This window comes from Mesoplodon mirus (assembly GCF_964341445.2).
Source record: "Mesoplodon mirus genome assembly, chromosome: X".
NCBI classification, from domain to species: Eukaryota; Metazoa; Chordata; class Mammalia; order Artiodactyla; family Ziphiidae; genus Mesoplodon; species Mesoplodon mirus.
This window is the reverse complement of record NC_138981.1, coordinates 141,967,200-141,994,476: the sequence shown is the minus strand read 5'-3', so window position 1 is coordinate 141,994,476 and position 27,277 is coordinate 141,967,200.

The window sequence follows — 27,277 nt, the reverse complement described above, 5'->3', positions numbered from 1 at the left end:
CTACTCAACACTCTATAATAACATACACGGGAAAGGATCCAAACAGGAATAGACAGATACACTGATAGGATGAACCAGAAACTGTACACCTAGGAGAATCTACATTTTGATCAAATTTGCTCTGATAATTTAAAAAATTAAATTTAAATAACAAACAACAATTTAGGAGATATAAGCCCTTGGGTGTTTGCGCTGGCACATTCCACTCTAATTCGCAGCTTACTAACACGATTGCCAGGAAAGCTCTGTGGCCCAAAAACCCAGAGTTGGAAATGAAGAAAGGCTGCCGCCTCGTGGCCGTTTCCCACAAGAGCGGCTTTAAACCCACAGCTAATGGTCACTTAACATTCACAAGGATTCAGGGCTGTAAAGGACACCTGCCCTAAAAAATTGTGCGGAGGTAGGGAATGGCCAAAAAGTTTCAAAACTCTCAAATTTTTCAAGGAGATTGTATGGAGGGCTAAGTTTTACTCACTCACTTTCAAAAAAGAGGAAAATGGATAAAAGCTCCACATCAGTAATTATTACACTCATGCAGATCTAACCTCCAAAAAGGTTTCAACTCACACATGTCAACTACCATCAACTAAAAGTCTACAAACATTACATGCTGAAGGGGTTTTAGAGAACTGTGTACCCTCTAGCTGCTGGTGAGATGTAAAGTGGTGACAGCCAATAATGAGAATAGAAAGGAGCTGCGTTTAAAAGTAAAAATTGAGCCACCATTCCGTTCAGCAGGCCCACCGCTGAGACTCTCACCTGACAAGTCCAGAGTCGAGAAGGCACAGGCTTCAACAGCTGCACTGCAGGAATTTTCACAATAGCCAAGACACGGAAGCAACCAAAATGTCCATCACCATATCAGTTGAAAAAGAAGAAGTGGTTCATGTACACAATAGAATATTAGCCATGAAAAACAATGAAACACTGCTCTTTGAGGCACCATAGTTGAGCCTAGAGATAATCACAGAACATGAGGTAAGTCGGAAAGCAAAAGACATATCCTATGATATCACTTATAGGCGTTATCGAACAACTGACACAAATGAACTTATTTGCACAGAGAAAGACACTCACACACTTAGAAAACAAACTATGCTTGTCTAAAAGGAAAGGTGGGGGGAATGGAAAAATTAGAGATTAGGGTTACCATACGTGTACAAATACCTAATAAATACATATATCAAAAGACCGACCGTATAGTAAGGGAGGTCTATGGAACACTCTGCCATAATTTACATGGGAAGTGGATCTGTACATGAATATATATAGATATAGATATAGATATAGATAGATATATATATGTTATGCACAAATGAACCAGATTGTCTACACCTAGCACAAACAATATTCTAATCATTACCCCAATTAAAAAAAACTAAAACAACAAACAGGAAATAATGTAACATAAACTTATGGGGGTTTCTCCTGGCACATTCCATTTCAATTTACAACTTAGGAACAGGGATTCCAGAAGGGCTCTGCTGCCCTAGTAACCAGATTTGGGAATGGAGAAATGCTGCCGCCTAGTGGCCGTTTACCACAACAGCAGCTTTAAACGCAGTGCTAATGGTCACTAAATATTCACACTCATTACAGGCCTGTGAATGACACCTGCCCTCAAAAACAGTCCTGGGGGCGAATATTGACCAAAACATCAATTTTGAGGGCAACCTTTCAAGAAGACAATTTCAGGACGTTAATTGTATTCTCCATTTTTTTCATTTTTTCTTTAACAGAAATTTTAAAAGGTGTGGGAAAATGAACCTTAGAAAGAATTAAAGACATGCAAATCCAAATTACAAAAGTCCTATCAGCTCACACCAGTCAGAATGGCCATCAGCAAAAATTCTGCAAACAATAAATGCTGAAGGGGTTGTGGAGAAATGCCTAGCCTTGGTTCAATGTGGGACATGGTAAGAGCCAGTAAGGAAAACACAAAGGAGGTGCCTTGAAAAGGTAAATACTGAGCTACCATTCAATCAAGCATGCCCACTGCTGGGCCTATCGACTGAGAGGATGAGAATCAAAAAGACACAGGCTGGACTTCACGAGTGGCACAGTGGTTGACGGTCTTCCACCGAAGAAGGGGACACGGGTTCATGCCCTGGTTCGGGAAAATCACACACGCCGTGGAGCGGCTGGTCCCGTGAGCTATGGCTGCTGGGCCTGTGCGTCCAGAGCCTGTGCTCTGCAATGGGAGTAGCCATGGCAGTGAGTGGCCCACGTACCGCAAAAAATAAAAAAAAAAACACAGACTGGCAATCCTACACTCCAGCAATATTTATCATAGCCAACACTTGGAAGCTATGAAAATGTCCATCAACAGAGGAATGCACAAAGAAAAAGTGGTCCATGTACACAATGGAATATGACTCCAATAAAAAAATATAAACTCAATGTAGAAAACAAACATAAGTAAAGAAACATCAGCTTTTCGGGGTTTATCCAGGCACATTCCACTCTAATTTATAACCGAGGAATACCACTGCAAGGTAGTCTGTTTCCCTAGTTAAAAGTTTGGGAAAAGCAGAAATGCTGCCACCCTCTGTCCGTGACCTGCAACAGCAGCTTTAAAAACTGTGCTAAGGGTCACTTCATATGCACCAGTACTGGAGGGCTGTAAATGAAACCTGCCCTCAAAACGTCTTGAGGGGCGTAATGGCCAAAATCTTTCTAAATGTCACACATACTTCAAGAAAACTGTTTGAAGAGGTAAGCTGTACGCACAGCTTGAAGACAAAAAGGACATGCCAGAAAGCTCAATTTCAATGGATTATGAGACGCAGGCAAATCCAACCACAAACATGGACCAGCTCACACTAGTCAGAATAAACCTCAGCAAAAAAACTACAAACAATAAATGCTGAAGGTGTTGTGCAGAAGTGCATACCCTCAACGTTAAGTGGGACGTGACCTGGTAAGAGCCACTAATGAGAACAGAATGGAGGTGCCTTTACAAGGTAAACATTTTGCTACCATATGATCCAGCAGGCCCACTCCTGGGCCTATAACCTAAGAAGACAGAATTGGAAAGACACAGGCAGGCAAATGTGCATTGCCGCAGCATTACAATAGCCAAGTCATGGAAGCAACCAAAAAGTCCATCAACAGATGAGTGGACAAAGAAGAACTGGTACATGTACAGACAGAGTATTAGCCAAGGAAATAAAGAACACGATGCCATTTGCAGCACCGTAGATGAGTCTAGAGGTAATCACACAACTTGTAGTATGTCAGAAAGAGAAAGACACATATCCTATGATATCACTTATAGGTATTACCTATAAATTCATACCAGTGAAGATATTTCCACAGAGAAGGCCAACCACAGATTCATTAAACAAACTTATGGTTCCCCAATGGAAATTTGTGAGGATTGGATACATTAGCATATCAGGGTTAACAGACGTATACAAACACAGGGGAAATATATAATCACCAAAGACCTACGGAATACCAAAAGAAGACTACTCAACGTTCTGTCATAACGTACATGGGAAAAGGATTCCAGGAAGAAAAGACATATGTGTATGTGTCAAAGAACCACATCTTGCACACCTAGAACAAGCCAAACTTTGTAATCAAACTTGCTGTGGTAAACATAAAAATTAAATTTAAAAAAATGAACAAGAAGTAGGGAGACATCTACTTAAGGGGCTTTTTCCTGGCACATTCCATTCTAAATTACAACCTAGAACACGACTTCCATTGAGGCTCTGTTGCCCTAGTCACCAGATTTGGTAAAGCAGAACTGCTGCCAACTTGTGGGCGTTTCACACAACAGCAGCTTTCATCCCAGCATCAATGGTCAGTTGATATTCAAAATAATTGCAGGCCTGTAAATCACACCTGCCCGGAAAACCAATCCTGGGGTCGTATGTCGACCAAAAAATTCAAAAGGCGTCCATATTTCAAACCGACAGTTTCAAGAGGCATAATTTATGCACATTTGTCTTCTGTTTCTTTTTCTTTATTTCTTTTTTCTTAAAAAAACGGGAATGGAAAAAGGCTGAACAGCAGGAATTAATAAAGCCATGCAAATCCAGTGTACACAAACGTTCACCTCACAGCCGTCAGAATGATCATCAGTAAAAAATGTCTACAAACAATAAAGGCTGAAGGGGTTTTAGAGAACTGCGTACCCTTTAGCTGCCGGTGGGATGTAACCTGGTAAGAGCCAGTAGTGAGAGCAGAATGGAGGTGCGTTTAAGGGTAATAATGGAGCTACCATGTGATGTGGTAGGCCCACTCATGGGACTATCACTGGTGTAGACCAGAATCAAAAAGACACAGGCGGGCAATCACGCACTGCAGCAAAATGTACCATAGCCAGGACCTGGAAGAAACCAAAATGTCCATCAACAGAAAAATGCACCAAGAAGAAGTCGCCCATGTACACAATGGAATATTAGCCATGAAAAAGCACAGAACTGTGCCGTTGGCACCACCATAGAAGGACCAAGAGATAATCACCCAACTTGAAGTAAGAAAGCAACCGAAAGGCCGACATCCTATGACGTCACTTATAGGTGTTACCTAAAAATTGATACTCATGAAATAATCTCCAAGAGAAGGACACACATAGATTCAGAAAACCAAATTATGTTTAACCAAATGGAATGGTGTAAGGATTGTATGAATTAGGATATGGGGGTTAACAGACATATACTAATACATAGGAAATATATAATCACAAAATACCTAGGGAATACGAAGAGCGGTCTACTCAACACTCTATAATAACATACACGGGAAAGGATCCAAACAGGAATAGACAGATACACTGATAGGATGAACCAGAAACTGTACACCTAGGAGAATCTACATTTTGATCAAATTTGCTCTGATAATTTAAAAAATTAAATTTAAATAACAAACAACAATTTAGGAGATATAAGCCCTTGGGTGTTTGCGCTGGCACATTCCACTCTAATTCGCAGCTTACTAACACGATTGCCAGGAAAGCTCTGTGGCCCAAAAACCCAGAGTTGGAAATGAAGAAAGGCTGCCGCCTCGTGGCCGTTTCCCACAAGAGCGGCTTTAAACCCACAGCTAATGGTCACTTAACATTCACAAGGATTCAGGGCTGTAAAGGACACCTGCCCTAAAAAATTGTGCGGAGGTAGGGAATGGCCAAAAAGTTTCAAAACTCTCAAATTTTTCAAGGAGATTGTATGGAGGGCTAAGTTTTACTCACTCACTTTCAAAAAAGAGGAAAATGGATAAAAGCTCCACATCAGTAATTATTACACTCATGCAGATCTAACCTCCAAAAAGGTTTCAACTCACACATGTCAACTACCATCAACTAAAAGTCTACAAACATTACATGCTGAAGGGGTTTTAGAGAACTGTGTACCCTCTAGCTGCTGGTGAGATGTAAAGTGGTGACAGCCAATAATGAGAATAGAAAGGAGCTGCGTTTAAAAGTAAAAATTGAGCCACCATTCCGTTCAGCAGGTCCACCGCTGAGACTCTCACCTGACAAGTCCAGAGTCGAGAAGGCACAGGCTTCAACAGCTGCACTGCAGGAATTTTCACAATAGCCAAGACACGGAAGCAACCAAAATGTCCATCACCATATCAGTTGAAAAAGAAGAAGTGGTTCATGTACACAATAGAATATTAGCCATGAAAAACAATGAAACACTGCTCTTTGAGGCACCATAGTTGAGCCTAGAGATAATCACAGAACATGAGGTAAGTCGGAAAGCAAAAGACATATCCTATGATATCACTTATAGGCGTTATCGAACAACTGACACAAATGAACTTATTTGCACAGAGAAAGACACTCACACACTTAGAAAACAAACTATGCTTGTCTAAAAGGAAAGGTGGGGGGAATGGAAAAATTAGAGATTAGGGTTACCATACGTGTACAAATACCTAATAAATACATATATCAAAAGACCGACCGTATAGTAAGGGAGGTCTATGGAACACTCTGCCATAATTTACATGGGAAGTGGATCTGTACATGAATATATATAGATATAGATATAGATATAGATATAGATAGATATATATATGTTATGCACAAATGAACCAGATTGTCTACACCTAGCACAAACAATATTCTAATCATTACCCCAATTAAAAAAAACTAAAACAACAAACAGGAAATAATGTAACATAAACTTATGGGGGTTTCTCCTGGCACATTCCATTTCAATTTACAACTTAGGAACAGGGATTCCAGAAGGGCTCTGCTGCCCTAGTAACCAGATTTGGGAATGGAGAAATGCTGCCGCCTAGTGGCCGTTTACCACAACAGCAGCTTTAAACGCAGTGCTAATGGTCACTAAATATTCACACTCATTACAGGCCTGTGAATGACACCTGCCCTCAAAAACAGTCCTGGGGGCGAATATTGACCAAAACATCAATTTTGAGGGCAACCTTTCAAGAAGACAATTTCAGGACGTTAATTGTATTCTCCATTTTTTTCATTTTTTCTTTAACAGAAATTTTAAAAGGTGTGGGAAAATGAACCTTAGAAAGAATTAAAGACATGCAAATCCAAATTACAAAAGTCCTATCAGCTCACACCAGTCAGAATGGCCATCAGCAAAAATTCTGCAAACAATAAATGCTGAAGGGGTTGTGGAGAAATGCCTAGCCTTGGTTCAATGTGGGACATGGTAAGAGCCAGTAAGGAAAACACAAAGGAGGTGCCTTGAAAAGGTAAATACTGAGCTACCATTCAATCAAGCATGCCCACTGCTGGGCCTATCGACTGAGAGGATGAGAATCAAAAAGACACAGGCTGGACTTCACGAGTGGCACAGTGGTTGACGGTCTTCCACCGAAGAAGGGGACACGGGTTCATGCCCTGGTTCGGGAAAATCACACACGCCGCGGAGCGGCTGGTCCCGTGAGCTATGGCTGCTGGGCCTGTGCGTCCAGAGCCTGTGCTCTGCAATGGGAGTAGCCATGGCAGTGAGTGGCCCACGTACCGCAAAAAATAAAAAAAAAAACACAGACTGGCAATCCTACACTCCAGCAATATTTATCATAGCCAACACTTGGAAGCTATGAAAATGTCCATCAACAGAGGAATGCACAAAGAAAAAGTGGTCCATGTACACAATGGAATATGACTCCAATAAAAAAATATAAACTCAATGTAGAAAACAAACATAAGTAAAGAAACATCAGCTTTTCGGGGTTTATCCAGGCACATTCCACTCTAATTTATAACCGAGGAATACCACTGCAAGGTAGTCTGTTTCCCTAGTTAAAAGTTTGGGAAAAGCAGAAATGCTGCCACCCTCTGTCCGTGACCTGCAACAGCAGCTTTAAAAACTGTGCTAAGGGTCACTTCATATGCACCAGTACTGGAGGGCTGTAAATGAAACCTGCCCTCAAAACGTCTTGAGGGGCGTAATGGCCAAAATCTTTCTAAATGTCACACATACTTCAAGAAAACTGTTTGAAGAGGTGAGCTGTACGCACAGCTTGAAGACAAAAAGGACATGCCAGAAAGCTCAATTTCAATGGATTATGAGACGCAGGCAAATCCAACCACAAACATGGACCAGCTCACACTAGTCAGAATAAACCTCAGCAAAAAAACTACAAACAATAAATGCTGAAGGTGTTGTGCAGAAGTGCATACCCTCAACGTTAAGTGGGACGTGACCTGGTAAGAGCCACTAATGAGAACAGAATGGAGGTGCCTTTACAAGGTAAACATTTTGCTACCATATGATCCAGCAGGCCCACTCCTGGGCCTATAACCTAAGAAGACAGAATTGGAAAGACACAGGCAGGCAAATGTGCATTGCCGCAGCATTACAATAGCCAAGTCATGGAAGCAACCAAAAAGTCCATCAACAGATGAGTGGACAAAGAAGAACTGGTACATGTACAGACAGAGTATTAGCCAAGGAAATAAAGAACACGATGCCATTTGCAGCACCGTAGATGAGTCTAGAGGTAATCACACAACTTGTAGTATGTCAGAAAGAGAAAGACACATATCCTATGATATCACTTATAGGTATTACCTATAAATTCATACCAGTGAAGATATTTCCACAGAGAAGGCCAACCACAGATTCATTAAACAAACTTATGGTTCCCCAATGGAAATTTGTGAGGATTGGATACATTAGCATATCAGGGTTAACAGACGTATACAAACACAGGGGAAATATATAATCACCAAAGACCTACGGAATACCAAGAGAAGACTACTCAACGTTCTGTCATAACGTACATGGGAAAAGGATTCCAGGAAGAAAAGACATATGTGTATGTGTCAAAGAACCACATCTTGCACACCTAGAACAAGCCAAACTTTGTAATCAAACTTGCTGTGGTAAACATAAAAATTAAATTTAAAAAAATGAACAAGAAGTAGGGAGACATCTACTTAAGGGGCTTTTTCCTGGCACATTCCATTCTAAATTACAACCTAGAACACGACTTCCATTGAGGCTCTGTTGCCCTAGTCACCAGATTTGGTAAAGCAGAACTGCTGCCACCTTGTGGGCGTTTCACACAACAGCAGCTTTCATCCCAGCATCAATTGTCAGTTGATATTCAAAATACTTGCAGGCCTGTAAATCACACCTGCCCGGAAAACCAATCCTGGGGTCGTATGTCGACCAAAAAATTCAAAAGGCGTCCATATTTCAAACCGACAGTTTCAAGAGGCATAATTTATGCACATTTGTCTTCTGTTTCTTTTTCTTTATTTCTTTTTTCTTAAAAAAACGGGAATGGAAAAAGGCTGAACAGCAGGAATTAATAAAGCCATGCAAATCCAGTGTACACAAACGTTCACCTCACAGCCGTCAGAATGATCATCAGTAAAAAATGTCTACAAACAATAAAGGCTGAAGGGGTTTTAGAGAACTGCGTACCCTTTAGCTGCCGGTGGGATGTAACCTGGTAAGAGCCAGTAGTGAGAGCAGAATGGAGGTGCGTTTAAGGGTAATAATGGAGCTACCATGTGATGTGGTAGGCCCACTCATGGGACTATCACTGGTGTAGACCAGAATCAAAAAGACACAGGCGGGCAATCCCGCACTGCAGCAAAATGTACCATAGCCAGGACCTGGAAGAAACCAAAATGTCCATCAACAGAAAAATGCACCAAGAAGAAGTCGCCCATGTACACAATGGAATATTAGCCATGAAAAAGCACAGAACTGTGCCGTTGGCACCACCATAGAAGGACCAAGAGATAATCACCCAACTTGAAGTAAGAAAGCAACCGAAAGGCCGACATCCTATGACGTCACTTATAGGTGGTACCTAAAAATTGATACTCATGAAATAATCCCCAAGAGAAGGATACACATAAATTCAGAACACCAAATTATGTTTAACCAAATGGAAAGGTGTAAGGATTGTATGAATTAGGATATGGGGGTTAACAGACATATACTAATACATAGGAAATATATAATCACAAAATACCTAGGGAATACGAAGAGCGGTCTACTCAACACTCTATAATAACATACACGGGAAAGGATCCAAAGAGGAATAGACAGATACACTGATAGGATGAACCAGAAACTGTACACCTAGGAGAATCTACATTTTGATCAAATTTGCTCTGATAATTTAAAAAATTAAATTTAAATAACAAACAACAATTTAGGAGATATAAGCCCTTGGGTGTTTGCGCTGGCACATTCCACTCTAATTCGCAGCTTACTAACACGATTGCCAGGAAAGCTCTGTTGCCCAAAAACCCAGAGTTGGACATGAAGAAATGCTGCCACCTCGTGGCCGTTTCCCACAAGAGCGGCTTTAAACCCACAGCTAATGGTCACTTAACATTCACAAGGATTCAGGGCTGTAAAGGACACCTGCCCTAAAAAATTGTGCGGAGGTAGGGAATGGCCAAAAAGTTTCAAAACTCTCAAATTTTTCAAGGAGATTGTATGGAGGGCTAAGTTTTACTCACTCACTTTCAAAAAAGAGGAAAATGGATAAAAGCTCCACATCAGTAATTATTACACTCATGCAGATCTAACCTCCAAAAAGGTTTCAACTCACACATGTCAACTACCATCAACTAAAAGTCTACAAACATTACATGCTGAAGGGGTTTTAGAGAACTGTGTACCCTCTAGCTGCTGGTGAGATGTAAAGTGGTGACAGCCAATAATGAGAATAGAAAGGAGCTGCGTTTAAAAGTAAAAATTGAGCCACCATTCCGTTCAGCAGGTCCACCGCTGAGACTCTCACCTGACAAGTCCAGAGTCGAGAAGGCACAGGCTTCAACAGCTGCACTGCAGGAATTTTCACAATAGCCAAGACACGGAAGCAACCAAAATGTCCATCACCATATCAGTTGAAAAAGAAGAAGTGGTTCATGTACACAATAGAATATTAGCCATGAAAAACAATGAAACACTGCTCTTTGAGGCACCATAGTTGAGCCTAGAGATAATCACAGAACATGAGGTAAGTCGGAAAGCAAAAGACATATCCTATGATATCACTTATAGGCGTTATCGAACAACTGACACAAATGAACTTATTTGCACAGAGAAAGACACTCACACACTTAGAAAACAAACTATGCTTGTCTAAAAGGAAAGGTGGGGGGAATGGAAAAATTAGAGATTAGGGTTACCATACGTGTACAAATACCTAATAAATACATATATCAAAAGACCGACCGTATAGTAAGGGAGGTCTATGGAACACTCTGCCATAATTTACATGGGAAGTGGATCTGTACATGAATATATATAGATATAGATATAGATATAGATATAGATAGATATATATATGTTATGCACAAATGAACCAGATTGTCTACACCTAGCACAAACAATATTCTAATCATTACCCCAATTAAAAAAAACTAAAACAACAAACAGGAAATAATGTAACATAAACTTATGGGGGTTTCTCCTGGCACATTCCATTTCAATTTACAACTTAGGAACAGGGATTCCAGAAGGGCTCTGCTGCCCTAGTAACCAGATTTGGGAATGGAGAAATGCTGCCGCCTAGTGGCCGTTTACCACAACAGCAGCTTTAAACGCAGTGCTAATGGTCACTAAATATTCACACTCATTACAGGCCTGTGAATGACACCTGCCCTCAAAAACAGTCCTGGGGGCGAATATTGACCAAAACATCAATTTTGAGGGCAACCTTTCAAGAAGACAATTTCAGGACGTTAATTGTATTCTCCATTTTTTTCATTTTTTCTTTAACAGAAATTTTAAAAGGTGTGGGAAAATGAACCTTAGAAAGAATTAAAGACATGCAAATCCAAATTACAAAAGTCCTATCAGCTCACACCAGTCAGAATGGCCATCAGCAAAAATTCTGCAAACAATAAATGCTGAAGGGGTTGTGGAGAAATGCCTAGCCTTGGTTCAATGTGGGACATGGTAAGAGCCAGTAAGGAAAACACAAAGGAGGTGCCTTGAAAAGGTAAATACTGAGCTACCATTCAATCAAGCATGCCCACTGCTGGGCCTATCGACTGAGAGGATGAGAATCAAAAAGACACAGGCTGGACTTCACGAGTGGCACAGTGGTTGACGGTCTTCCACCGAAGAAGGGGACACGGGTTCATGCCCTGGTTCGGGAAAATCACACACGCCGTGGAGCGGCTGGTCCCGTGAGCTATGGCTGCTGGGCCTGTGCGTCCAGAGCCTGTGCTCTGCAATGGGAGTAGCCATGGCAGTGAGTGGCCCACGTACCGCAAAAAATAAAAAAAAAAACACAGACTGGCAATCCTACACTCCAGCAATATTTATCATAGCCAACACTTGGAAGCTATGAAAATGTCCATCAACAGAGGAATGCACAAAGAAAAAGTGGTCCATGTACACAATGGAATATGACTCCAATAAAAAAATATAAACTCAATGTAGAAAACAAACATAAGTAAAGAAACATCAGCTTTTCGGGGTTTATCCAGGCACATTCCACTCTAATTTATAACCGAGGAATACCACTGCAAGGTAGTCTGTTTCCCTAGTTAAAAGTTTGGGAAAAGCAGAAATGCTGCCACCCTCTGTCCGTGACCTGCAACAGCAGCTTTAAAAACTGTGCTAAGGGTCACTTCATATGCACCAGTACTGGAGGGCTGTAAATGAAACCTGCCCTCAAAACGTCTTGAGGGGCGTAATGGCCAAAATCTTTCTAAATGTCACACATACTTCAAGAAAACTGTTTGAAGAGGTGAGCTGTACGCACAGCTTGAAGACAAAAAGGACATGCCAGAAAGCTCAATTTCAATGGATTATGAGATGCAGGCAAATCCAACCACAAACATGGACCAGCTCACACTAGTCAGAATAAACCTCAGCAAAAAAACTACAAACAATAAATGCTGAAGGTGTTGTGCAGAAGTGCATACCCTCAACGTTAAGTGGGACGTGACCTGGTAAGAGCCACTAATGAGAACAGAATGGAGGTGCCTTTACAAGGTAAACATTTTGCTACCATATGATCCAGCAGGCCCACTCCTGGGCCTATAACCTAAGAAGACAGAATTGGAAAGACACAGGCAGGCAAATGTGCATTGCCGCAGCATTACAATAGCCAAGTCATGGAAGCAACCAAAAAGTCCATCAACAGATGAGTGGACAAAGAAGAACTGGTACATGTACAGACAGAGTATTAGCCAAGGAAATAAAGAACACGATGCCATTTGCAGCACCGTAGATGAGTCTAGAGGTAATCACACAACTTGTAGTATGTCAGAAAGAGAAAGACACATATCCTATGATATCACTTATAGGTATTACCTATAAATTCATACCAGTGAAGATATTTCCACAGAGAAGGCCAACCACAGATTCATTAAACAAACTTATGGTTCCCCAATGGAAATTTGTGAGGATTGGATACATTAGCATATCAGGGTTAACAGACGTATACAAACACAGGGGAAATATATAATCACCAAAGACCTACGGAATACCAAGAGAAGACTACTCAACGTTCTGTCATAACGTACATGGGAAAAGGATTCCAGGAAGAAAAGACATATGTGTATGTGTCAAAGAACCACATCTTGCACACCTAGAACAAGCCAAACTTTGTAATCAAACTTGCTGTGGTAAACATAAAAATTAAATTTAAAAAAATGAACAAGAAGTAGGGAGACATCTACTTAAGGGGCTTTTTCCTGGCACATTCCATTCTAAATTACAACCTAGAACACGACTTCCATTGAGGCTCTGTTGCCCTAGTCACCAGATTTGGTAAAGCAGAACTGCTGCCACCTTGTGGGCGTTTCACACAACAGCAGCTTTCATCCCAGCATCAATGGTCAGTTGATATTCAAAATACTTGCAGGCCTGTAAATCACACCTGCCCGGAAAACCAATCCTGGGGTCGTATGTCGACCAAAAATTTCAAAAGGCGTCCATATTTCAAACCGACAGTTTCAAGAGGCATAATTTATGCACATTTGTCTTCTGTTTCTTTTTCTTTATTTCTTTTTTCTTAAAAAAACGGGAATGGAAAAAGGCTGAACAGCAGGAATTAATAAAGCCATGCAAATCCAGTGTACACAAACGTTCACCTCACAGCCGTCAGAATGATCATCAGTAAAAAATGTCTACAAACAATAAAGGCTGAAGGGGTTTTAGAGAACTGCGTACCCTTTAGCTGCCGGTGGGATGTAACCTGGTAAGAGCCAGTAGTGAGAGCAGAATGGAGGTGCGTTTAAGGGTAATAATGGAGCTACCATGTGATGTGGTAGGCCCACTCATGGGACTATCACTGGTGTAGACCAGAATCAAAAAGACACAGGCGGGCAATCCCGCACTGCAGCAAAATGTACCATAGCCAGGACCTGGAAGAAACCAAAATGTCCATCAACAGAAAAATGCACCAAGAAGAAGTCGCCCATGTACACAATGGAATATTAGCCATGAAAAAGCACAGAACTGTGCCGTTGGCACCACCATAGAAGGACCAAGAGATAATCACCCAACTTGAAGTAAGAAAGCAACCGAAAGGCCGACATCCTATGACGTCACTTATAGGTGTTACCTAAAAATTGATACTCATGAAATAATCTCCAAGAGAAGGACACACATAGATTCAGAAAACCAAATTATGTTTAACCAAATGGAATGGTGTAAGGATTGTATGAATTAGGATATGGGGGTTAACAGACATATACTAATACATAGGAAATATATAATCACAAAATACCTAGGGAATACGAAGAGCGGTCTACTCAACACTCTATAATAACATACACGGGAAAGGATCCAAAGAGGAATAGACAGATACACTGATAGGATGAACCAGAAACTGTACACCTAGGAGAATCTACATTTTGATCAAATTTGCTCTGATAATTTAAAAAATTAAATTTAAATAACAAACAACAATTTAGGAGATATAAGCCCTTGGGTGTTTGCGCTGGCACATTCCACTCTAATTCGCAGCTTACTAACACGATTGCCAGGAAAGCTCTGTTGCCCAAAAACCCAGAGTTGGACATGAAGAAATGCTGCCACCTCGTGGCCGTTTCCCACAAGAGCGGCTTTAAACCCACAGCTAATGGTCACTTAACATTCACAAGGATTCAGGGCTGTAAAGGACACCTGCCCTAAAAAATTGTGCGGAGGTAGGGAATGGCCAAAAAGTTTCAAAACTCTCAAATTTTTCAAGGAGATTGTATGGAGGGCTAAGTTTTACTCACTCACTTTCAAAAAAGAGGAAAATGGATAAAAGCTCCACATCAGTAATTATTACACTCATGCAGATCTAACCTCCAAAAAGGTTTCAACTCACACATGTCAACTACCATCAACTAAAAGTCTACAAACATTACATGCTGAAGGGGTTTTAGAGAACTGTGTACCCTCTAGCTGCTGGTGAGATGTAAAGTGGTGACAGCCAATAATGAGAATAGAAAGGAGCTGCGTTTAAAAGTAAAAATTGAGCCACCATTCCGTTCAGCAGGTCCACCGCTGAGACTCTCACCTGACAAGTCCAGAGTCGAGAAGGCACAGGCTTCAACAGCTGCACTGCAGGAATTTTCACAATAGCCAAGACACGGAAGCAACCAAAATGTCCATCACCATATCAGTTGAAAAAGAAGAAGTGGTTCATGTACACAATAGAATATTAGCCATGAAAAACAATGAAACACTGCTCTTTGAGGCACCATAGTTGAGCCTAGAGATAATCACAGAACATGAGGTAAGTCGGAAAGCAAAAGACATATCCTATGATATCACTTATAGGCGTTATCGAACAACTGACACAAATGAACTTATTTGCACAGAGAAAGACACTCACACACTTAGAAAACAAACTATGCTTGTCTAAAAGGAAAGGTGGGGGGAATGGAAAAATTAGAGATTAGGGTTACCATACGTGTACAAATACCTAATAAATACATATATCAAAAGACCGACCGTATAGTAAGGGAGGTCTATGGAACACTCTGCCATAATTTACATGGGAAGTGGATCTGTACATGAATATATATAGATATAGATATAGATATAGATAGATATGTTATGCACAAATGAACCAGATTGTCTACACCTAGCACAAACAATATTCTAATCATTACCCCAATTAAAAAAAAACTAAAACAACAAACAGGAAATAATGTAACATAAACTTATGGGGGTTTCTCCTGGCACATTCCATTTCAATTTACAACTTAGGAACAGGGATTCCAGAAGGGCTCTGCTGCCCTAGTAACCAGATTTGGGAATGGAGAAATGCTGCCGCCTAGTGGCCGTTTACCACAACAGCAGCTTTAAACGCAGTGCTAATGGTCACTAAATATTCACACTCATTACAGGCCTGTGAATGACACCTGCCCTCAAAAACAGTCCTGGGGGCGAATATTGACCAAAACATCAATTTTGAGGGCAACCTTTCAAGAAGACAATTTCAGGACGTTAATTGTATTCTCCATTTTTTTCATTTTTTCTTTAACAGAAATTTTAAAAGGTGTGGGAAAATGAACCTTAGAAAGAATTAAAGACATGCAAATCCAAATTACAAAAGTCCTATCAGCTCACACCAGTCAGAATGGCCATCAGCAAAAATTCTGCAAACAATAAATGCTGAAGGGGTTGTGGAGAAATGCCTAGCCTTGGTTCAATGTGGGACATGGTAAGAGCCAGTAAGGAAAACACAAAGGAGGTGCCTTGAAAAGGTAAATACTGAGCTACCATTCAATCAAGCATGCCCACTGCTGGGCCTATCGACTGAGAGGATGAGAATCAAAAAGACACAGGCTGGACTTCACGAGTGGCACAGTGGTTGACGGTCTTCCACCGAAGAAGGGGACACGGGTTCATGCCCTGGTTCGGGAAAATCACACACGCCGCGGAGCGGCTGGTCCCGTGAGCTATGGCTGCTGGGCCTGTGCGTCCAGAGCCTGTGCTCTGCAATGGGAGTAGCCATGGCAGTGAGTGGCCCACGTACCGCAAAAAATAAAAAAAAAAAACACAGACTGGCAATCCTACACTCCAGCAATATTTATCATAGCCAACACTTGGAAGCTATGAAAATGTCCATCAACAGAGGAATGCACAAAGAAAAAGTGGTCCATGTACACAATGGAATATGACTCCAATAAAAAAATATAAATTCAATGTAGAAAACAAACATAAGTAAAGAAACATCAGCTTTTCGGGGTTTATCCAGGCACATTCCACTCTAATTTATAACCGAGGAATACCACTGCAAGGTAGTCTGTTTCCCTAGTTAAAAGTTTGGGAAAAGCAGAAATGCTGCCACCCTCTGTCCGTGACCTGCAACAGTAGCTTTAAAAGCTGTGCTAAGGGTCACTTCATATGCACCAGTACTGGAGGGCTGTAAATGAAACCTGCCCTCAAAACGTCTTGAGGGGCGTAATGGCCAAAATCTTTCTAAATGTCACACATACTTCAAGAAAACAGTTTGAAGAGGTAAGCTGTACGCACAGCTTGAAGACAAAAAGGACATGCCAGAAAGCTCAATTTCAATGGATTATGAGACGCAGGCAAATCCAACCACAAACATGGACCAGCTCACACTAGTCAGAATAAACCTCAGCAAAAAAACTACAAACAATAAATGCTGAAGGTGTTGTGCAGAAGTGCATACCCTCAACGTTAAGTGGGACGTGACCTGGTAAGAGCCACTAATGAGAACAGAATGGAGGTGCCTTTACAAGGTAAACATTTTGCTACCATATGATCCAGCAGGCCCACTCCTGGGCCTATAACCTAAGAAGACAGAATTGGAAAGACACAGGCAGGCAAATGTGCATTGCCGCAGCATTACAATAGCCAAGTCATGGAAGCAACCAAAAAGTCCATCAACAGATGAGTGGACAAAGAAGAACTGGTACATGTACAGACAGAGTATTAGCCAAGGAAATAAAGAACACGATGCCATTTGCAGCACCGTAGATGAGTCTAGAGGTAATCACACAACTTGTAGTATGTCAGAAAGAGAAAGACACATATCCTATGATATCACTTATAGGTATTACCTATAAATTCATACCAGTGAAGATATTTCCACAGAGAAGGCCAACCACAGATTCATTAAACAAACTTATGGTTCCCCAATGGAAATTTGTGAGGATTGGATACATTAGCATATCAGGGTTAACAGACGTATACAAACACAGGGGAAATATATAATCACCAAAGACCTACGGAATACCAAGAGAAGACTACTCAACGTTCTGTCATAACGTACATGGGAAAAGGATTCCAGGAAGAAAAGACATATGTGTATGTGTCAAAGAACCACATCTTGCACACCTAGAACAAGCCAAACTTTGTAATCAAACTTGCTGTGGTAAACATAAAAATTAAATTTAAAAAAATGAACAAGAAGTAGGGAGACATCTACTTAAGGGGCTTTTTCCTGGCACATTCCATTCTAAATTACAACCTAGAACACGACTTCCATTGAGGCTCTGTTGCCCTAGTCACCAGATTTGGTAAAGCAGAACTGCTGCCACCTTGTGGGCGTTTCACACAACAGCAGCTTTCATCCCAGCATCAATGGTCAGTTGATATTCAAAATACTTGCAGGCCTGTAAATCACACCTGCCCGGAAAACCAATCCTGGGGTCGTATGTCGACCAAAAAATTCAAAAGGCGTCCATATTTCAAACCGACAGTTTCAAGAGGCATAATTTATGCACATTTGTCTTCTGTTTCTTTTTCTTTATTTCTTTTTTCTTAAAAAAACGGGAATGGAAAAAGGCTGAACAGCAGGAATTAATAAAGCCATGCAAATCCAGTGTACACAAACGTTCACCTCACAGCCGTCAGAATGATCATCAGTAAAAAATGTCTACAAACAATAAAGGCTGAAGGGGTTTTAGAGAACTGCGTACCCTTTAGCTGCCGGTGGGATGTAACCTGGTAAGAGCCAGTAGTGAGAGCAGAATGGAGGTGCGTTTAAGGGTAATAATGGAGCTACCATGTGATGTGGTAGGCCCACTCATGGGACTATCACTGGTGTAGACCAGAATCAAAAAGACACAGGCGGGCAATCCCGCACTGCAGCAAAATGTACCATAGCCAGGACCTGGAAGAAACCAAAATGTCCATCAACAGAAAAATGCACCAAGAAGAAGTCGCCCATGTACACAATGGAATATTAGCCATGAAAAAGCACAGAACTGTGCCGTTGGCACCACCATAGAAGGACCAAGAGATAATCACCCAACTTGAAGTAAGAAAGCAACCGAAAGGCCGACATCCTATGACGTCACTTATAGGTGTTACCTAAAAATTGATACTCATGAAATAATCCCCAAGAGAAGGACACACATAAATTCAGAACACCAAATTATGTTTAACCAAATGGAAAGGTGTAAGGATTGTATGAATTAGGATATGGGGGTTAACAGACATATACTAATACATAGGAAATATATAATCACAAAATACCTAGGGAATACGAAGAGCGGTCTACTCAACACTCTATAATAACATACACGGGAAAGGATCCAAAGAGGAATAGACAGATACACTGATAGGATGAACCAGAAACTGTACACCTAGGAGAATCTACATTTTGATCAAATTTGCTCTGATAATTTAAAAAATTAAATTTAAATAACAAACAACAATTTAGGAGATATAAGCCCTTGGGTGTTTGCGCTGGCACATTCCACTCTAATTCGCAGCTTACTAACACGATTGCCAGGAAAGCTCTGATGCCCAAAAACCCAGAGTTGGACATGAAGAAATGCTGCCACCTCGTGGCCGTTTCCCACAAGAGCGGCTTTAAACCCACAGCTAATGGTCACTTAACATTCACAAGGATTCAGGGCTGTAAAGGACACCTGCCCTAAAAAATTGTGCGGAGGTAGGGAATGGCCAAAAAGTTTCAAAACTCTCAAATTTTTCAAGGAGATTGTATGGAGGGCTAAGTTTTACTCACTCACTTTCAAAAAAGAGGAAAATGGATAAAAGCTCCACATCAGTAATTATTACACTCATGCAGATCTAACCTCCAAAAAGGTTTCAACTCACACATGTCAACTACCATCAACTAAAAGTCTACAAACATTACATGCTGAAGGGGTTTTAGAGAACTGTGTACCCTCTAGCTGCTGGTGAGATGTAAAGTGGTGACAGCCAATAATGAGAATAGAAAGGAGCTGCGTTTAAAAGTAAAAATTGAGCCACCATTCCGTTCAGCAGGTCCACCGCTGAGACTCTCACCTGACAAGTCCAGAGTCGAGAAGGCACAGGCTTCAACAGCTGCACTGCAGGAATTTTCACAATAGCCAAGACACGGAAGCAACCAAAATGTCCATCACCATATCAGTTGAAAAAGAAGAAGTGGTTCATGTACACAATAGAATATTAGCCATGAAAAACAATGAAACACTGCTCTTTGAGGCACCATAGTTGAGCCTAGAGATAATCACAGAACATGAGGTAAGTCGGAAAGCAAAAGACATATCCTATGATATCACTTATAGGCGTTATCGAACAACTGACACAAATGAACTTATTTGCACAGAGAAAGACACTCACACACTTAGAAAACAAACTATGCTTGTCTAAAAGGAAAGGTGGGGGGAATGGAAAAATTAGAGATTAGGGTTACCATACGTGTACAAATACCTAATAAATACATATATCAAAAGACCGACCGTATAGTAAGGGAGGTCTATGGAACACTCTGCCATAATTTACATGGGAAGTGGATCTGTACATGAATATATATAGATATAGATATAGATAGATATATATATGTTATGCACAAATGAACCAGATTGTCTACACCTAGCACAAACAATATTCTAATCATTACCCCAATTAAAAAAAAACTAAAACAACAAACAGGAAATAATGTAACATAAACTTATGGGGGTTTCTCCTGGCACATTCCATTTCAATTTACAACTTAGGAACAGGGATTCCAGAAGGGCTCTGCTGCCCTAGTAACCAGATTTGGGAATGGAGAAATGCTGCCGCCTAGTGGCCGTTTACCACAACAGCAGCTTTAAACGCAGTGCTAATGGTCACTAAATATTCACACTCATTACAGGCCTGTGAATGACACCTGCCCTCAAAAACAGTCCTGGGGGCGAATATTGACCAAAACATCAATTTTGAGGGCAACCTTTCAAGAAGACAATTTCAGGACGTTAATTGTATTCTCCATTTTTTTCATTTTTTCTTTAACAGAAATTTTAAAAGGTGTGGGAAAATGAACCTTAGAAAGAATTAAAGACATGCAAATCCAAATTACAAAAGTCCTATCAGCTCACACCAGTCAGAATGGCCATCAGCAAAAATTCTGCAAACAATAAATGCTGAAGGGGTTGTGGAGAAATGCCTAGCCTTGGTTCAATGTGGGACATGGTAAGAGCCAGTAAGGAAAACACAAAGGAGGTGCCTTGAAAAGGTAAATACTGAGCTACCATTCAATCAAGCATGCCCACTGCTGGGCCTATCGACTGAGAGGATGAGAATCAAAAAGACACAGGCTGGACTTCACTAGTGGCACAGTGGTTGACGGTCTTCCACCGAAGAAGGGGACACGGGTTCATGCCCTGGTTCGGGAAAATCACACACGCCGCGGAGCGGCTGGTCCCGTGAGCTATGGCTGCTGGGCCTGTGCGTCCACAGCCTGTGCTCTGCAATGGGAGTAGCCATGGCAGTGAGTGGCCCACGTACCGCAAAAAATAAAAAAAAAAACACAGACTGGCAATCCTACACTCCAGCAATATTTATCATAGCCAACACTTGGAAGCTGTGAAAATGTCCATCAACAGAGGAATGCACAAAGAAAAAGTGGTCCATGTACACAATGGAATATGACTCCAATAAAAAAAATATAAATTCAATGTAGAAAACAAACATAAGTAAAGAAACATCAGCTTTTCGGGGTTTATCCAGGCACATTCCACTCTAATTTATAACCGAGGAATACCACTGCAAGGTAGTCTGTTTCCCTAGTTAAAAGTTTGGGAAAAGCAGAAATGCTGCCACCCTCTGTCCGTGACCTGCAACAGCAGCTTTAAAAACTGTGCTAAGGGTCACTTCATATGCACCAGTACTGGAGGGCTGTAAATGAAACCTGCCCTCAAAACGTCTTGAGGGGCGTAATGGCCAAAATCTTTCTAAATGTCACACATACTTCAAGAAAACAGTTTGAAGAGGTAAGCTGTACGCACAGCTTGAAGACAAAAAGGACATGCCAGAAAGCTCAATTTCAATGGATTATGAGACGCAGGCAAATCCAACCACAAATATGGACCAGCTCACACTAGTCAGAATAAACCTCAGCAAAAAAACTACAAACAATAAATGCTGAAGGTGTTGTGCAGAAGTGCATACCCTCAACGTTAAGTGGGACGTGACCTGGTAAGAGCCACTAATGAGAACAGAATGGAGGTGCCTTTACAAGGTAAACATTTTGCTACCATATGATCCAGCAGGCCCACTCCTGGGCCTATAACCTAAGAAGACAGAATTGGAAAGACACAGGCAGGCAAATGTGCATTGCCGCAGCATTACAATAGCCAAGTCATGGAAGCAACCAAAAAGTCCATCAACAGATGAGTGGACAAAGAAGAACTGGTACATGTACAGACAGAGTATTAGCCAAGGAAATAAAGGACATGATGCCATTTGCAGCACCGTAGATGAGTCTAGAGGTAATCACACAACTTGTAGTATGTCAGAAAGAGAAAGACACATATCCTATGATATCACTTATAGGTATTACCTATAAATTCATACCAGTGAAGATATTTCCACAGAGAAGGCCAACCACAGATTCATTAAAGAAACTTATTATGGTTCCCCAATGGAAATTTGTGAGGATTGGATACATTAGCATATCAGGGTTAACAGACGTATACAAACACAGGGGAAATATATAATCACCAAAGACCTACGGAATACCAAGAGAAGACTACTCAACGTTCTGTCATAACGTACATGGGAAAAGGATTCCAGGAAGAAAAGACATATGTGTATGTGTCAAAGAACCACATCTTGCACACCTAGAACAAGCCAAACTTTGTAATCAAACTTGCTGTGGTAAACATAAAAATTAAATTTAAAAAAATGAACAAGAAGTAGGGAGACATCTACTTAAGGGGCTTTTTCCTGGCACATTCCATTCTAAATTACAACCTAGAACACGACTTCCATTGAGGCTCTGTTGCCCTAGTCACCAGATTTGGTAAAGTAGAACTGCTGCCACCTTGTGGGCGTTTCACACAACAGCAGCTTTCATCCCAGCATCAATGGTCAGTTGATATTCAAAATACTTGCAGGCCTGTAAATCACACCTGCCCGGAAAACCAATCCTGGGGTCGTATGTCGACCAAAAAATTCAAAAGGCGTCCATATTTCAAACCGACAGTTTCAAGAGGCATAATTTATGCACATTTGTCTTCTGTTTCTTTTTCTTTATTTCTTTTTTCTTAAAAAAACGGGAATGGAAAAAGGCTGAACAGCAGGAATTAATAAAGCCATGCAAATCCAGTGTACACAAACGTTCACCTCACAGCCGTCAGAATGATCATCAGTAAAAAATGTCTACAAACAATAAAGGCTGAAGGGGTTTTAGAGAACTGCGTACCCTTTAGCTGCCGGTGGGATGTAACCTGGTAAGAGCCAGTAGTGAGAGCAGAATGGAGGTGCGTTTAAGGGTAATAATGGAGCTACCATGTGATGTGGTAGGCCCACTCATGGGACTATCACTGGAGTAGACCAGAATCAAAAAGACACAGGTGGGCAATCCCGCACTGCAGCAAAATGTACCATAGCCAGGACCTGGAAGAAACCAAAATGTCCATCAACAGAAAAATGCACCAAGAAGAAGTCGCCCATGTACACAATGGAATATTAGCCATGAAAAAGCACAGAACTGTGCCGTTGGCACCACCATAGAAGGACCAAGAGATAATCACCCAACTTGAAGTAAGAAAGCAACCGAAAGGCCGACATCCTATGACGTCACTTATAGGTGTTACCTAAAAATTGATACTCATGAAATAATCCCCAAGAGAAGGACACACATAAATTCAGAACACCAAATTATGTTTAACCAAATGGAAAGGTGTAAGGATTGTATGAATTAGGATATGGGGGTTAACAGACATATACTAATACATAGGAAATATATAATCACAAAATACCTAGGGAATACGAAGAGCGGTCTACTCAACACTCTATAATAACATACACGGGAAAGGATCCAAAGAGGAATAGACAGATACACTGATAGGATGAACCAGAAACTGTACACCTAGGAGAATCTACATTTTGATCAAATTTGCTCTGATAATTTAAAAAATTAAATTTAAATAACAAACAACAATTTAGGAGATATAAGCCCTTGGGTGTTTGCGCTGGCACATTCCACTCTAATTCGCAGCTTACTAACACGATTGCCAGGAAAGCTCTGTGGCCCAAAAACCCAGAGTTGGAAATGAAGAAAGGCTGCCGCCTCGTGGCCGTTTCCCACAAGAGCGGCTTTAAACCCACAGCTAATGGTCACTTAACATTCACAAGGATTCAGGGCTGTAAAGGACACCTGCCCTAAAAAATTGTGCGGAGGTAGGGAATGGCCAAAAAGTTTCAAAACTCTCAAATTTTTCAAGGAGATTGTATGGAGGGCTAAGTTTTACTCACTCACTTTCAAAAAAGAGGAAAATGGATAAAAGCTCCACATCAGTAATTATTAGACTCATGCAGATCTAACCTCCAAAAAGGTTTCAACTCACACATGTCAACTACCATCAACTAAAAGTCTACAAACATTACATGCTGAAGGGGTTTTAGAGAACTGTGTACCCTCTAGCTGCTGGTGAGATGTAAAGTGGTGACAGCCAATAATGAGAATAGAAAGGAGCTGCGTTTAAAAGTAAAAATTGAGCCACCATTCCGTTCAGCAGGCCCACCGCTGAGACTCTCACCTGACAAGTCCAGAGTCGAGAAGGCACAGGCTTCAACAGCTGCACTGCAGGAATTTTCACAATAGCCAAGACACGGAAGCAACCAAAATGTCCATCACCATATCAGTTGAAAAAGAAGAAGTGGTTCATGTACACAATAGAATATTAGCCATGAAAAACAATGAAACACTGCTCTTTGAGGCACCATAGTTGAGCCTAGAGATAATCACAGAACATGAGGTAAGTCGGAAAGCAAAAGACATATCCTATGATATCACTTATAGGCGTTATCGAACAACTGACACAAATGAACTTATTTGCACAGAGAAAGACACTCACACACTTAGAAAACAAACTATGCTTGTCTAAAAGGAAAGGTGGGGGGAATGGAAAAATTAGAGATTAGGGTTACCATACGTGTACAAATACCTAATAAATACATATATCAAAAGACCGACCGTATAGTAAGGGAGGTCTATGGAACACTCTGCCATAATTTACATGGGAAGTGGATCTGTACATGAATATATATAGATATAGATATAGATATAGATAGATATATATATGTTATGCACAAATGAACCAGATTGTCTACACCTAGCACAAACAATATTCTAATCATTACCCCAATTAAAAAAAACTAAAACAACAAACAGGAAATAATGTAACATAAACTTATGGGGGTTTCTCCTGGCACATTCCATTTCAATTTACAACTTAGGAACAGGGATTCCAGAAGGGCTCTGCTGCCCTAGTAACCAGATTTGGGAATGGAGAAATGCTGCCGCCTAGTGGCCGTTTACCACAACAGCAGCTTTAAACGCAGTGCTAATGGTCACTAAATATTCACACTCATTACAGGCCTGTGAATGACACCTGCCCTCAAAAACAGTCCTGGGGGCGAATATTGACCAAAACATCAATTTTGAGGGCAACCTTTCAAGAAGACAATTTCAGGACGTTAATTGTATTCTCCATTTTTTTCATTTTTTCTTTAACAGAAATTTTAAAAGGTGTGGGAAAATGAACCTTAGAAAGAATTAAAGACATGCAAATCCAAATTACAAAAGTCCTATCAGCTCACACCAGTCAGAATGGCCATCAGCAAAAATTCTGCAAACAATAAATGCTGAAGGGGTTGTGGAGAAATGCCTAGCCTTGGTTCAATGTGGGACATGGTAAGAGCCAGTAAGGAAAACACAAAGGAGGTGCCTTGAAAACGTAAATACTGAGCTACCATTCAATCAAGCATGCCCACTGCTGGGCCTATCGACTGAGAGGATGAGAATCAAAAAGACACAGGCTGGACTTCACGAGTGGCACAGTGGTTGACGGTCTTCCACCGAAGAAGGGGACACGGGTTCATGCCCTGGTTCGGGAAAATCACACACGCCGTGGAGCGGCTGGTCCCGTGAGCTATGGCTGCTGGGCCTGTGCGTCCAGAGCCTGTGCTCTGCAATGGGAGTAGCCATGGCAGTGAGTGGCCCACGTACCGCAAAAAATAAAAAAAAAACACAGACTGGCAATCCTACACTCCAGCAATATTTATCATAGCCAACACTTGGAAGCTATGAAAATGTCCATCAACAGAGGAATGCACAAAGAAAAAGTGGTCCATGTACACAATGGAATATGACTCCAATAAAAAAATATAAACTCAATGTAGAAAACAAACATAAGTAAAGAAACATCAGCTTTTCGGGGTTTATCCAGGCACATTCCACTCTAATTTATAACCGAGGAATACCACTGCAAGGTAGTCTGTTTCCCTAGTTAAAAGTTTGGGAAAAGCAGAAATGCTGCCACCCTCTGTCCGTGACCTGCAACAGCAGCTTTAAAAACTGTGCTAAGGGTCACTTCATATGCACCAGTACTGGAGGGCTGTAAATGAAACCTGCCCTCAAAACGTCTTGAGGGGCGTAATGGCCAAAATCTTTCTAAATGTCACACATACTTCAAGAAAACTGTTTGAAGAGGTAAGCTGTACGCACAGCTTGAAGACAAAAAGGACATGCCAGAAAGCTCAATTTCAATGGATTATGAGACGCAGGCAAATCCAACCACAAACATGGACCAGCTCACACTAGTCAGAATAAACCTCAGCAAAAAAACTACAAACAATAAATGCTGAAGGTGTTGTGCAGAAGTGCATACCCTCAACGTTAAGTGGGACGTGACCTGGTAAGAGCCACTAATGAGAACAGAATGGAGGTGCCTTTACAAGGTAAACATTTTGCTACCATATGATCCAGCAGGCCCACTCCTGGGCCTATAACCTAAGAAGACAGAATTGGAAAGACACAGGCAGGCAAATGTGCATTGCCGCAGCATTACAATAGCCAAGTCATGGAAGCAACCAAAAAGTCCATCAACAGATGAGTGGACAAAGAAGAACTGGTACATGTACAGACAGAGTATTAGCCAAGGAAATAAAGAACACGATGCCATTTGCAGCACCGTAGATGAGTCTAGAGGTAATCACACAACTTGTAGTATGTCAGAAAGAGAAAGACACATATCCTATGATATCACTTATAGGTATTACCTATAAATTCATACCAGTGAAGATATTTCCACAGAGAAGGCCAACCACAGATTCATTAAACAAACTTATGGTTCCCCAATGGAAATTTGTGAGGATTGGATACATTAGCATATCAGGGTTAACAGACGTATACAAACACAGGGGAAATATATAATCACCAAAGACCTACGGAATACCAAGAGAAGACTACTCAACGTTCTGTCATAACGTACATGGGAAAAGGATTCCAGGAAGAAAAGACATATGTGTATGTGTCAAAGAACCACATCTTGCACACCTAGAACAAGCCAAACTTTGTAATCAAACTTGCTGTGGTAAACATAAAAATTAAATTTAAAAAAATGAACAAGAAGTAGGGAGAC